Here is a 10178-nt window from a genome sequence, read left to right as displayed (position 1 = left end):
ATGTAAAATACATCCACAGCCAGATTCATTGACATTTACTAACATCTACTATCCTTCAAGGAGACAATCATATTGCAGAGAATACCGGAACTATGCTTTGGTTTCCAAATGGAATTACTGAGCTGGATGGGATTTTACATGAGAAACAAGAACAGGGCTGAATGTTTGTCACAAGCATCTGTAAACAGTCATGCAACAGTATAATTTGGGGTTTTTTTTCATGTCCAGGGCTGTCATAGTTTGACAGCACACTTCTTTTGAAAGTTTTAAAGAGAACTCTGAAGGATTAAAAAAAAAAGTAGCAGCAAGCTGGCCTAATTTATTTTAAGCAGACTGGTTTTTTTCCTCCATGCATTTCAGACAGCATCTTTCCTTTCAAAAAGAAAAATTGGGGTGGCTAAATAGTTCCCCAACTGGAAACTGGTGACAAAACTGAGTCATAAACAATGACATCCGCGTAGAGCACTTGGTGTTTTTAATATTCTTATACAAACAACAGAACCTAATTATCTTTATTCAATAAATCTAGTTCAAATTTGATCTATTAAATTTTATTAAATATTGAAAATAATTTAATAAATAAACGTGATTGCTAATTTATTATTGATATTCATTACTGGGATGTTTGTAAAAATAATGAAAAACAGGTCGAGAACAATGGGGATGAATTCACCTCAGGGCCTAATAGCGCTGCGGATTCTGGTTAGGCTGTCTTACCCATAGCTAGTGAAGAAAAATAGCGTTTTGGAGCTGGGGGGAGAGCAGAGAGCTGGGTTTGCAGAGAAGGGGGAGGACGGCAGCAGTCGCTGCTGGCACACACGTGTTCTCTGCTGGCCCCTTCTCCTGGCTGAGGTGGCTGGTGCCAGATCTTGGGAAGGCTGCAAACCGGGTCAGTGCAGCAAGGGGAAGGCTGGGAACCTGGGGAAGGTTGGGAACCTGGGGAAGTTCTTCTGGGAGACAGAGATTGCAGGGAGTCTCTTATGATAGCAATTCTGGTCTAAAGTATCTGTATCCATTTTGAAACTCTGCCATCACTTGCGGTCATGTACTGGCATGTTACCAAGAAACACACGGTGCAAGACAAAGGATTTTGGCAGCCCCATGTGTACATAAAATACTGTACCATGTGGGGATTCATTGTGTGGCTGCAATGACAAAAAAGTTCTATAAGCCATTTTCGTACGTTATCAAAAAGGGACTTGGTTTTATGTTTCTTACACACTGAGATGATAAAAAAGCAGGAACTCGGCCAACATTATTCTAATTAGAAAATAATCAGTAATAGTGCATAACACAAATAGAGCATTTTATCTTGAAAAGACTGTGCAAGCATGAGATTGCTGGCTAAAAGCTAAGTTCGTGCAGCTGTTCAAATCACCTGTCATAAGCATTTTAGTCTAATGATTTTTATCATCATACATTTGTAACTTCTGGTTCATCTTTCAGGAAGAAAATGACGACCATGGGGTGCAATTCGCTCCCTATCTGATACCCCTCTGAGCATACAGCGGCACCGAACCACCCGAAAAAGCAGCAGGAGTGCAACGATTCGACAATACCAGGGCAGATGCTCTGGACGGTAGAGGATGCTAGAGAAGAGGTAAATTTTCTGTCGCACTTTTCTCTATTAGCATCCCCTCGGCCTCCTGCTATCAGCTCTCGCCAGCTTCTCTCCATCCAGGGGCTGCTTTAGGCGCTCGGAGCTGCCTGTGTTCGCTCACGCCTGCGTGCCCCTACCACGGCGTGGAGTTGCAAACCGAGCCGCCTTGAAACGGGTCCAGAAGTTTGCATGATCTCCCGCTAAGCACATCCGAGGAGTTTGATAGGTCTCTGCTCTGGAGATCCCGTTCGTGCAGCTGCGGGGGGCAGGGAGCCTGGGTTCTCTCCCATCTCCTGCCCGCTGCCTCAGCTACAGAGTTTGCTTTCTCATTCCCACATCACTGTTCGGGCGGCAGCCTTGGGATGCCCGGGTGTCGGTCTGATTCTTTCTCCTTTTCGTCTATTTAAAGTATTTTAATTGAATCGGGCGGAGGAAAAAAAAAAAAACAAACCCAAAACTCTTACACAAACCCCAACACTTCAGGTTTAGATCTCCCTCCCCCCAAACAACAAATGGTTAAATAAATAACGAGATGCCAAACCGATCATCACCAAACGAATAAGCCAAAAAATCAGCGTCAGCGCCGCAGGAAACGGGAAAGTTTCTGCGCTCTGAAGCTGCCCCTGTTGTACCGCGGGTAACGCAAGAATCCAGGGGGAGCGGAGCGCGGCCCCAGCCCGGGGGCTGCACCCAGCCCTGCATCCCGGAGCGACAGCCCGAGAGATGCAGCTGTGACTTGGTTCTGCGCTGGGAAATGAACGGCTTGGAGCCCCCACCCCCGTCTCCTCCCTCCTTCCCTCCTCCTCCTCCTCCTTCCCCCTCCCCCGGGTCCTGCGGGGAGGCGGGTTTAAGGTGGGTCGTGTGGCCGCGGTAACTTTGCTAACAGAGCCAAAGAGGCGCCCGGAGTCCCCCGCAGCAGCATCGCCTCCCCGCGCTGGGCAGCGGCAGCAGTGCGGTGCAGCCGAGCGAGCGGCTCCGGCTCGGCCGTTGCAGCCCGGGCTGCCGCCTGCCGCCGCCGCCGCCTCTCGCAGCGTCGCGCTGCCGCCGCCGCCGCAGCCCCACGGATCCGGCCCCTCGGCGGGGGCTCCGGCCCCGGGTCCCGCCCAGGTAGGTGCGAGTCGGGACAGGAGCCGGGCGCTGCGAGGGACGCGGTGCCCGAGCTCGGGTGCCTGCAGCGGAGGTCCCCGCGCCCCGTTTGCTCCTGGCGCTGCTGCTGCGGGGCAAGGAGCTTCCTCTGCACCCTCTGGCTGCAGGGGAGGAAACCCCTTCCCCGCTCCTCCTGGAGCTGCTCAGGCATCCAGGACGAGCCCGGGGAAAGGCAAATCTCTCTCCAGCCTCCCCTTTCTGCCCCTTTCCTCGATCTTTATTGGGGTTCTCGTTGGTGTTTTTGGAAGTGCTGATTTAGGAGATATGTGCGTGGGTGAGATCTTACGGCTTTATTAGGACTCTCCCCTATCGGCGCAGCTCTCAGAAGCTGCACCCCCCCCCACCGCATGGTTTACTGGGGTGTTGTGTCGGCAAGAACTTTCTTCTGGTTGCAGGAGGCAGGTTTGGTCCCCGCGTGTCCCGGTCCTCGGGCTGCTGCTCCGCGCGGGCGAGTGGAGCGTGGGGCGAGTGGAGCGTGGGGCTGGCGTCTCGCTGCTCGGGGTGGAGCGGCTTCCCTGGCCTGTTTTAACGGGACTCCTGATGAACGGGGACTTTGGAGCAGGAAGAGGCACAAGGGAGATGTTGCAGGATGCAATGTGTCAGTGACATCTCAATTTCGTGAGGTTGAGCTGGTGGAATCTCACTCTTGCTGGTGCTACTCACTGCTGCCAAACGTTCCCTTCTTTTGCTGGGAAGGACTCTGCCAGATGGTTCTTAACAAAGAGGGAGAAGTTTGGGAGTGTCAGGACATTGGCTCCCAAATTCAATGCTCAGCTGAGCTCCTCAGGTGATGGCACTTAGTTCTGATGCATGTGTTTATTAATACTAATCTGCAAGCACTTGGCAGCTGGTTGGCCCAAAGGGGTGGGCAGAGGGTCAATGTTTTGTGAAACGAAGGCAGCCATCTCTCAAAGTATCACCGGGGTGGGAGATTTAAATAAACCCTGTGATCACAAAATACTGTGAAGGCTGGAGTTAGATCTTGCCCTCCACCCCAGCAGGAAGAAGGTCCAGAGTTAACTAAAAGGAAGTCTGCAGTTCATATCTGTACGACCTCCTGGCTTAGAACATAAATATGTAGCATATGAATTAACCAGAATGTAGCAGCCTGTTTCCCATCCATATCCTGTCAAATGAGGGAGCCCCCTGTCCCCCACCATGGTCACTGTATATTTTGGTGACAGCAGTCAGGTGAGTGGATGTTGTGTCTCTACTTCACAGTACAGGGCTTAATAATTCTGTGGAGGTTTCTCCTGGGATAGCCGAGTCTCAGTCCAAATCCTTCCCATGCTTAGACTTCTATTAGAGTGCAGGGAGAGCTTTTCTGTCCCTTTCTCTCTTTGGACCTTCCTTACGTGTCCACTTTGTTGTTAAATCCCACAAGTTTTTCCTCTCAGAGTAATGTCTGATGAATGATTTCAGGTGTATTGCCTTGCTTATAGTAGTGCTAAATAAAGGTGAGTAAACCAACTAAACAGGTTCATCATAGGATCTGGTTTTATGTGGTCTTTTACAGACTGAGGATCTGGTCTTTCAAAGGCTTATGAACAAGTTTATGTTCATGGGACCCGGTCTGGAGTCTATTAAAGTTAATGTGAGGCACCTGAACTGGCTTTGCATTAGGACAATACATACTAATAAGGACAAATGTTCAAGGATAATATACATTTGCAAAATTAGCTTCAATGCAAGTGCACAAGTTCTTATTTATCAGTAACAATGGAGACTTCTTCAGTGTTCAAACTGTTGAACTTAGTTTTCTTTCTGCATCTTCTTAATACCTGAGTAAATTTGTTACAGAATTGCAAAAGTTTTATGGTGAAAGTGTTTCACTATATGAACCATTGAAAATGGTCTCGTGGTCACTGTCTGTTTCTCAAAATAGAATTCCAATGTTGCCTTTCTTTCCAGTCAGTCATCTACTTTATATAATTTTGTAATTTTAGTTAAAAATTGGCTGAGGTAAAATATACAATATTAGATTGCATGATGTTGATTCTGTTTTTTACTTATTGAAAAAAGACTAATTTTATCTCTTATTTTTACAATTAAATGTAAATTAATAGTCAAAAGTATAAAAAAGAAGCCAATGCTGTCTTTTAATAAGTTGCATGTGTATAAGCATATTTACTATGAATGGGGCATTCAGCCATTTTCACTTTGAATAATCCTTCGTCCTTTAAATGCTAGGCAGCAGAATTAATATTTAAGCAAATGCATACAGGAAAACTATAAATCTCTGGAAACGGTTAATTATACTGGAACTGTGAATGTACCTTGTAGAAACTATTTCTCTATAGCGTGATCACAGTTCTTGCAAACCTTTTATCCTTGTCTGTGAAATCGGTTCTAATTCTGTGCTCCTGCAAAGCATGTGCTTGGTTATTGTTTTCAAAACCATGTGGTTTGAGCTACTATTTAAATATAATATTTATGATAGTACTTTGGTTGTTCAGCTTATAAAGAGAAGTGCTGCATACCATTGCATACTAAAAAGCTTCTGTACAATTACTACTTTTTGCAGCACTGCTGTGCAAATCTCTGGGGCGGGAGTTTAAATGGAGACTTTATACAGTTCACAGTTACTTTATATAAAAGCTATAAGCTCATTTTCTTGAAACACAGGGGCTGGAGGCATCGGGGAGTGTGGAAGTATGGTGCCCGAACTAGTTTTTACAGTTTAATTATTGCAATGTGTGTGCTTGCTATTGGCCTTTGTGTACTTCCAGTGCATAGAGTGTGTGGTGGATTCCCGCACACTATCCATCTGTACCCCTTTGGGTTTGAATTACCTACTTACACACTTTGGTCTTATTGTAATTTTGTGCAAATATGTCAGTTCTGGTCGCGTCTCTCAGAGGAGCGCTGGGACACGTGGGGTGACCTCTGCTGCCCCTCTCCCCTTGCATATCTGTGGCGCTGCGAGAGTCACAGTCTAGTTCCAATTCAAAGCTGAAGTCACAGGGAGTTTCTCCACTGATGTTGATGGACTTTGCACCACACTAGTTGCAGGCAGGATTCAGGTCTCACAGTCAGCTCGGGTTCTCTAGGGTGTCCTACCTGTTCTCTAGTTGCTGCTCCATCAGCATTCAGTTGTCCTGGGAGACACAAGTCATATCTGATGCCCAATGCAGATATTTTGGTTTTCCTTAGGTGTCTTAAATAGTGCTTGGCATCCCTGTTTAGGCAACTGAGTCCTTCCCTGACTGTCTCACATATGACTAATATGTAAAACCTGGGATCAAGGAAATAGTTACAATTACTGTTGTGAATAAATGAGTTATCCCTAGAAAGGGTTGTTCAGATGTTAATGGAAAAGATGAAAAAAATTCAACCTCATTGTTCTGTACCATGCAGGCTGACTGTACTGCAGTAGCAACTGGTACTTTTCTTTGCACAAAACTGATTGAAACCTCAGTGAGGAAGTTCTGTGTGTTAAGGGGAGATGAAAAGCTTGCAGAAAATTAGAAGAGCTACTCCCAAAGGAGACAAATCCCAGATAGAATCAGATTTAAAGGCTGCCAGATAATTTCTGCCATATGATACTTCTGTGTGATTCCTTTGAGTGATTTATGATCAGTGTATGCATACAGAGAGGAGCAATTTTGTTTAAGAGTTTACAAAATGTGATCCTTACCTTATGAATTAAACTTTATGTACCAAATTAATGAAGAGACAATATTCCGTGCCCTTGTGAAGATCGGGCTTGGTAGCTGTAAAACAGTGGGCTGCAGCCCTGAGACTCTAAGATATTCAGTCAGGGTGTCCAAAGATAAGTCCAGAATTCTCTAAGGTAAGTGTGTTACAAACCCTTGTATGTGAACAGTAGTGCTAAGCCCTTCAGGCCATTTCTCCTGTCTGGCTGCTGCTCTTAAGGGGAAGTATTGAAATTTCTATGAAAGCTGCTTTCTGAGAGAGGGAGAGAGATAGAAGATGAAGGTCACCATGTAGCCTGCTCACAGAAATGCAGCAGGAGAGAAAATCGCTTCCAACTTGCACCAGATTGCAAACAAGGCCAGAACTGCTAGGTCTGACTTCTTCCTTTGCAACAAGAGCTGGCACCAAGAATTTCTGCCGATAACAGCCTGACTATAAAGGCTGATGAATGAATAGGCATGAGGCTGAAATCGGATTCACTGCTGGAGAAATGCTCTGCCTGGAAGAGGAGTAAGATGCAGTTGTAACTGAGTGAAATTAGTTCTGTGCTCTACTTCATTTTCTAGGTTTTTCAACCCAAAATATTGATGAGCTCTAATAGTCACTCTGAAAAATATCTTGAAGGGTTAAAAAGGCACCAGAGAACTGCCAGAATATGACAGCTTAAAGGTTAGTCAAGTGTGAAATTTGTGAACAAATCCTTTTTTTTTTTTTTTTTAAATTTAACTGGTAGATATGAGTGGAAATGTGTCCAGGTTCTCTTAAGTTCAGATATGGAGCTGAAGTCTTGTTCAACCTTTTTTCTTGAATTCCTCGTTATGACCTAGACTTTTGCTAACCTCCTGTTTTCATCACAAGTCTTATGGTACATGTTTTTTTGCAAGGTTTGTGGAGTGTTGTAAACATGAGATTCTACTTTATCTGGAACAAAGAAGGCAGGAAAAAGCTATAGAAGAACTATTGGGTAGAGTATTGGAATTCACAGTTGCCTCCTTAAGGGGCCAAAAGGGAAGGTAAATTAAAAGCTCCAAAGTTCTTTGGTTAAAGGATGTAACCCGTTTCTATAGATTGTACGGCCAGATAAGGTGTTTTCAGAGCATATTCTACTTTTTCATAGGGTTTGAATCTTTTAATACATCAGTCTTTGAGACAAATACTTGAACAGTAAAAGCTGTCATTTGACAGAGCCATTTTAAGACATTTTGAGACAAATACTTGGACAGTAAAAACTGTCATTTGACAGAGCCATTTTAAGAGCCCTTAAAGGTTTTGAGAGGGTTTGGTACAATTTTTTTTTTTTTTTTTTTTAAACTAGCGTAAAACATGGAAGTATGCTGATAAAAAGCCAGTGTAAGCATGAGGAGAATCAAGTTCTTTATCATGCTTTTAAAATCTCCCAAGCGAGGGAAGCATGGATGATTTGTAAGTAGTTGACTGGCATATGGTACCATTATGATAACATCATGTTCACAGCACTTTCCAGATTGATATACAACCTTTCTAAAATAAGCTCGGTAGAAAAAGAAAAGAGAATGTAAAGTCATTTAGCAGCCAACATGCTTTTGGTAGCAGTGTAGGACACTGGTAGGTGACTTCTCTGGCACTCAGTTTGTTGAGTGAGTTGTGCATCGTAGTCTGGTACCTACTTGACAGGCGGCCACTCCAGAAAACTGCCGTTGCACTTTGCACACCGGAGTCTGGTTCATGCTTTCTTACTTCTGTGAAATGCTGCATTTTCATTCCATGCAGTTTTGGTGAAGTCGTGGGGGTAGCACAAGGTACTGAGTTTTTCTCAGGAGGAAGTCCAGTATTAAGCCCTTTTTTAGCAGTATAAGGAGAGAGACTGGGGTTATCTGGGGATGGAGACTGAATGATATTCTAGTTCTGGATGGAAATAACCAGGCTGAGATTGAAACTGTCTCATTGACATGCTGTGTCATTTATGGTTCTCAAGGAACGGTAAAATCATAAATATTCTTTGAAGCAGGAGCCTTGACAAGACAAACTATGGCAATGTTTCACTATTCAAAGGGGTTTTATCTACTTGCCACAGCTAGCTTAATTCTATTACAGAATTAAAACAATGATACTTTATGTGTCATTATTATAGCATAAATTATACTTTTGTTTGCCTTTATTTAAATGTAAAAGCTGTAAATATCACTTTAAAGAAGTGCTGGCTGATTAATTTGAAATCATATTAACTTCTGTGTGTTAAAATGGATAAGGCAAATGAAAACCATTAAAGTTATAACACCTACCATTTCTCAAACTTAGTAAAAATGTCCAATGTAGCAATGTTCTTCATCCCTTCTCCTCTTCTAATTTCCTTTCTCCTGCATATTTCAGGCAGGCATTTTATCAACCAAACAGGGCCAATCAGTTATTTTATAGATACAATTCAGGCATCAGAAAATTTACTTCTCAGTGTTACAATGCATTGCCTTCTACGAAACATTCTGTGGTTTGCTGTGCACTGAAACACCAGGGCAAGAAGAGTTTTATACCAGTGTTTCTTTGCAAAGGGATGAGACATTTGCGGGCTTGTTTTTGCAGCTGGTATCACCTTTAGGATGAATTGCCTTCTGAATATGATGCCTGTCCTCTCCATCCAAGGACATCAAGGTAGTTCTTGGTAGCCTGCTGGTCCTCAGAGCAGAACATCAGAGCAGGCCGGGCGTCGAACTTTGGGATTACTCAGGTCTGGTGAGATAAATCCTACCTTTTCATAATAATGCCTAGTTTCCATTTCACTTGCGAAGAAAAGTAAAAAGACTAAAAGCTTTATTATCAATGAATGAATGAACAAATGTGAAAATTATCATTTGTTACTCTGAGCTTTAATTTAGAGATGATGGGTTTTGATAGCTGTAGTGTTAAAGCAGGACAGAACTGTGCATGTATCTTACAGTAAGCTTTGCCTGAAAGAGGATTTTTGGATGTAGCCCCAACTATTACCAGGTAATGTTATAACAGGAAATATTATTGTACTTAGTTATGTAGAATTTTGTTTTGAGGAGCAAAGTCTAGTAACTGCAGTCCCTGACTTGAACTACTAATAATCACTGTTCCAGAAGACTGCAAGAAACTTGAAAAGTTGTCCAACAAATCAATCTTCTTTAGTGGTGATAAGTGTAAATTACAGTGCGAAGTTCTCTTGGTTTGGAGTCTTTGGTGCCGTTATAGCTGTTATTAATTATGTATTATGCACTTGAAAGGAAAGACATCAGTACCTATAGGATGTATTTGCATAGTAAATGAGGAGTGATTAGGTGCAGTCTCTGCAGTGAGGGCTACTGGGAATAAGTCACAGAAATTAGAACAGTGGTAAACTGTATTTACAAAATATTAATTTATAGTAAATAATGGTGGTCTAATATACAGAAGGATTTGTATTATGCTGCAGTTGGAAGGAGACTGGTTGGCACGGTGCTGCCTGTTGCAGGGGAGGATCCACCCACTGCTTACCTAGCACTGGATGATAAACTTCAGGGCAGACATTGTGATTTTGTGTAAACTGAGGTCTGAATTCACTAGAAGATGATATTAGAGTTCTTGTTAATGCTTCTGGATTGTCTTGGAGCTTTTTTTTCTCCTTTTGCCATTGCCAACAGAGAACATTATACATTTGTTAGCACTGGATTTACTTCAGTGAACACGTTTAGGAGCATTGACTCTCTTTACAACAAGGTTACTTTTTTCATTTAAAAGTAGCTCTTTTCCATATTACAATTTGTTTATTACATTGTGTGGGAAAAATGTAAAGTAATATAAA

The 10178-nt window shown here is 43.2% G+C and overlaps 1 protein-coding gene across 1 annotated transcript in view; it reads left to right on the top strand.

Moving 5' to 3' along the window:
* The first annotated feature begins 1541 nt into the window (after window positions 1–1541).
* Window positions 1542–10178, top strand: part of MEGF11 (multiple EGF like domains 11) — a 257722-nt gene continuing 249085 nt past the window's right edge. The window contains exon 1 of the mRNA XM_065641517.1: window positions 1542–1600. The gene's annotated coding sequence lies outside the window, so the exon portion shown is untranslated. The remainder of the gene's footprint in view (window positions 1601–10178) is intronic.

Source organism: Caloenas nicobarica, chromosome 10 (assembly GCF_036013445.1).
Source record: "Caloenas nicobarica isolate bCalNic1 chromosome 10, bCalNic1.hap1, whole genome shotgun sequence".
Lineage (NCBI taxonomy): Eukaryota > Metazoa > Chordata > Aves > Columbiformes > Columbidae > Caloenas > Caloenas nicobarica.
This window is presented reverse-complemented; position numbering and strand designations above follow the sequence as displayed.